This window comes from Osmerus mordax, unplaced genomic scaffold (genome assembly GCF_038355195.1).
Source record: "Osmerus mordax isolate fOsmMor3 unplaced genomic scaffold, fOsmMor3.pri Scaffold_105, whole genome shotgun sequence".
Classification (NCBI taxonomy): domain Eukaryota; kingdom Metazoa; phylum Chordata; class Actinopteri; order Osmeriformes; family Osmeridae; genus Osmerus; species Osmerus mordax.
The window spans coordinates 15,001-20,000 of NW_027120417.1; positions in this window are offsets into that span (position 1 = coordinate 15,001).

Sequence of the window (5,000 nt, forward strand, 5' to 3'; positions counted from 1 at the left end):
CTCGAGGCACACGGGCCCCGCTCTCGGCTACCCGGGACAAGAGACTGACCCCCCAGTGCCGAAGGAACCGTCCACCTGTATGGTGGGGGCCCAACTATCGTGGGGGTCGAGAACGCCATTCGGTCAGGTGGGTGACAGTGTCACGATGGTCTGCGTGTGTGGCATGGATCAGGCCCTTGCTGGAGCTTCAAAACGGGCAAAAAAAATAAAAAAAGACCCAAAACGCGCCGCCTACCGGCCGCTCGCGGGTGCCCGGGGTCGGGGTATGGGTCTAGCCTGTGCCGGGGCTTCAAATATGGGAAAAAAAAAAAAATTCAAAAAAAGCGCCCCCAACCGGCCGTTTCGGTATACGGGGGGCCGCCCGGGAAGTGCCGTGGTCGGGGTATGGCTCAGGGGCTCGCTGGGGCTTCAAAACGGCCAAGAAAAAAAAAATGACCCAAAACACGCCACCTACCGGCCGCTCGCGGGTGCCCGGGGTCGGGGTATGGGTCTAGCCTGTGCCGGGGCTTCAAATATGGAGAAAAAAAAAATTTCAAAAAAAGGGCCCCCATCGGCCCCCCGGGTAGTGCCGGGGTCGGGGGGCATGATTCTGGGGCGCCCCAGAGCCAAGTAGGCGCCTGGAGGAAAGGAAAAAAAAACTTTAACTTTTTTTTGACCACCAGGGGTGGGGGGGTCTCATGCCCCATCGGGTGCCCGCCCCGAGTGCCTCTCAGGCGGATACATTTTCACCCGTGTGCGGGAGACACATATGGTGCATGGTCCGTGTATACACCATATGTGTAGTATGGGCAAAACCACTGTAAAGTCATACTGCCATTGACTTCCATTCATTTTCCCAGGATGACTTATATACTCTATGGTAGCTGTCTGGTGGACTGGGGGCCGCGACAATGTTACGCTTGTAAGTCAGAAGCTGGGAAATGCACTGCGAAGCTGGGAAAACCGTTTTTCGAGCTCATTTTCGGTTCCGCCCAACGGATTTTGATCAAAATAGGCTCATTCGAAAGGTATTAACCGGGGGCACACGGAAAACCGGGACTAATAACGCGCACGTGCGCGTGCGCGAAACGGGAAGCAAAAGAAAACTTCAATCGGAGCTACAACCGTGAACCGTCGCAGATAGGGCGGAAATTTCAACGCACGTCGCTGCGTCTCACTCCAACTTAAATAACAAAACTGTCCCCAGCGAAATCGGTTGGATAAAACGGAAACGGGAAGCGAAAGAAAACGTTAAACGTCAACACCGAAATGGCTATCGTCAATTCCAATGTGAAAACAACTCGCACGTATGTGTCTTACTCTAAAGCAGTGTATAAAACTATCCCCAGCCAAATCAGAGCTACGCAACGAAAACGGGAAGCGAAACAAAACTTTAAACGGAGCTACCGAATTGGAAATCATCAATCCTGGGAAAATAACAACTCACACGTGTGCCCCTTATTCTAACTTGAATTTAGAAACCGTCCTCAACAAAATCCCACGTTCGGGTGAATAACTGTGAATTTTAAGGCACATGCCTCTCTGGGCTGGGAGAGTGCATTCAAATAGGAGAAATTGGCTTCATTTAGAGGCATCTCCACTTAGGGACGTCGTAGCACCTTAACTCGGGTGGCGTTGGAAAGGTCTGGTCCAGGGGAACACGGGCGTGTCAAGTTTGCCACGCGCACGCGCATCCCCGCTAAACAGGGGCCAAAACAAAACTTTAAACGGAGCTACCGAATTGGAAACCATCAATCCTGGGAAAATAACAACTCACACGTGTGCCCCTTATGCTAACTTGAATTTAGAAACCGTCCTCAACAAAATCCCACGTTCGGGCGCAAAACTGCACGTTTGAGGCCACATTTTCAATGATGCTGGAAACTTACATTCAAAGCTGGGAAAATGTGCTCATCTACAGGCATCCCCACTTAGGGACGTCGTAGCACCTTGACTCGGGTGGCGTTGGAAAGGTCTGGTCCAGGGGAACACGGGCGTGTCAAGTTTGCCACGCGCACGCGCATCCCCGCTAAACAGGGGCCAAAACAAAACTTTAAACGGAGCTACCGAATTGGAAACCATCAATCCTGGGAAAATAACAACTCACACGTGTGCCCCTTATGCTAACTTGAATTTAGAAACCGTCCTCAACAAAATCCCACGTTCGGGCGCAAAACTGCACGTTTGAGGCCACATTTTCAATGATGCTGGAAACTTACATTCAAAGCTGGGAAAATGTGCTCATCTACAGGCATCCCCACTTAGGGACGTCGTAGCACCTTGACTCGGGTGGCGTTGGAAAGGTCTGGTCCAGGGGAACACGGGCGTGTCAAGGTTGCCACGCGCACGCGCATCCCCGCTAAACAGGAGCCCAAACAAAACTTTAAACGGGGCTACGGAAAAGGGGAGAGCTTTTTCGGGGACAAACACCACTCACGTCGGTGCCCCCTGTTCCAACTTGAATTTAGAAACCGTCCTCAACAAAATCCCACGTTCGGGTGAATAACTGTGAATTTTAAGGCACATGCCTCTCTGGGCTGGGAGAGTGCATTCAAATAGGAGAAATTGGCTTCATTTAGAGGCATCCCCACTTGGGGACGTCGTAGCACCTTAACTCAGGTGGCGTTAGAAAGGTCTGGTCCAGGGGAACACGGGCGTGTCATGTTTGCCACGCGCACGCGCATCCCCGCTGAACAGGAGCCCAAACAAAACTTTAAACGGGGCTACGGAAAAGGGGAGGGCTTTTTCGGGGACAACCACCACTCACCTCGGTTCCCCCCATCCCAACTTGAATTTAGAAACCGTCCCCAGCCAAATCCCACGTTCGGGGGCAAAACTGCTCGTTTGAGGCCACATTTTCAATGATACTGGAAACTTACATTCAAAGTTGGGAAAAGGTGTTCATTTACAGGCATCTCCACTTAGGGACGTCGTAGCACCTTAACTCAGGCGGCGTTAGAAAGGTCTGGTCCAGGGGAACACGGGCGTGTCAAGGTTGCCACGCGCACGCGCATCCCCGCTAAACAGGAGCCCAAACAAAACTTTAAACGGGGCTACGGAAAAGGGGAGAGCTTTTTCGGGGACAAACACCACTCACGTCGGTGCCCCCTGTTCCAACTTGAATTTAGAAACCGTCCTCAACAAAATCCCACGTTCGGGTGAATAACTGTGAATTTTAAGGCACATGCCTCTCTGGGCTGGGAGAGTGCATTCAAATAGGAGAAATTGGCTTCATTTAGAGGCATCCCCACTTGGGGACGTCGTAGCACCTTAACTCAGGTGGCGTTAGAAAGGTCTGGTCCAGGGGAACACGGGCGTGTCATGTTTGCCACGCGCACGCGCATCCCCGCTGAACAGGAGCCCAAACAAAACTTTAAACGGGGCTACGGAAAAGGGGAGGGCTTTTTCGGGGACAACCACCACTCACCTCGGTTCCCCCCATCCCAACTTGAATTTAGAAACCGTCCCCAGCCAAATCCCACGTTCGGGGGCAAAACTGCTCGTTTGAGGCCACATTTTCAATGATACTGGAAACTTACATTCAAAGTTGGGAAAAGGTGTTCATTTACAGGCATCTCCACTTAGGGACGTCGTAGCACCTTAACTCAGGCGGCGTTAGAAAGGTCTGGTCCAGGGGAACACGGGCGTGTCAAGGTTGCCACGCGCACGCGCATCCCCGCTAAACAGGAGCCCAAACAAAACTTTAAACGGGGCTACGGAAAAGGGGAGAGCTTTTTCGGGGACAAACACCACTCACGTCGGTGCCCCCTGTTCCAACTTGAATTTAGAAACCGTCCTCAACAAAATCCCACGTTCGGGTGAATAACTGTGAATTTTAAGGCACATGCCTCTCTGGGCTGGGAGAGTGCATTCAAATAGGAGAAATTGGCTTCATTTAGAGGCATCCCCACTTGGGGACGTCGTAGCACCTTAACTCAGGTGGCGTTAGAAAGGTCTGGTCCAGGGGAACACGGGCGTGTCATGTTTGCCACGCGCACGCGCATCCCCGTTGAACAGGAGCCCAAACAAAACTTTAAACGGGGCTACGGAAAAGGGGAGGGCTTTTTCGGGGACAACCACCACTCACCTCGGTGCCCCCCATCCCAACTTGAATTTAGAAACCGTCCCCAGCCAAATCCCACGTTCGGGGGCAAAACTGCACGTTTGAGGCCACATTTTCAATGATACTGGAAACTTACATTCAAAGTTGGGAAAAGGTGTTCATTTACAGGCATCCCCACTTGGGGACGTCGTAGCACCTTAACTCAGGCGGCGTTAGAAAGGTCTGGTCCAGGGGAACACGGGCGTGTCAAGGTTGCCACGCGCACGCGCTTCCCCGCTGAACAGGAGCCCAAACAAAACTTTAAACGGGGCTACGGAAAAGGGGAGGGCTTTTTCGGGGACAACCACCACTCACCTCGGTGCCCCCCATCCCAACTTGAACTTAGAAACCGTCCCCAGCGAAATCCCACGTTCGGGCGAATAACTGTGAATTTTAAGCCCCTTTTCCTCTCAAGCTGGAAACGTGCAAAGTTGGGAAAAGGTGTTCATTTACAGGCATCTCCACTTAGGGACGTCGTAGCACCTTAACTCAGGCGGCGTTAGAAAGGTCTGGTCCAGGGGAACACGGGCGTGTCAAGGTTGCCACGCGCACGCGCATCCCCGCTGAACAGGAGCCCAAACAAAACTTTAAACGGGGCTACGGAAAAGGGGAGGGCTTTTTCGGGGACAACCACCACTCACCTCGGTGCCCCCCATCCCAACTTGAATATAGAAACCGTCCCCAGCCAAATCCCACGTTCGGGGGCAAAACTGCTCGTTTGAGGCCACATTTTCAATGATACTGGAAACTTACATTCAAAGTTGGGAAAATGTGCTCATCTACAGGCATCCCCACTTGGGGACGTCGTAGCACCTTGACTCAGGCGGCGTTAGAAAGGTCTGGACCAGGGGAACACGGGGGTGTCAAGTTTGCCACGCGCACGCGCTTCCCCGCTGAACAGGAGCCCAAACAGAACTTT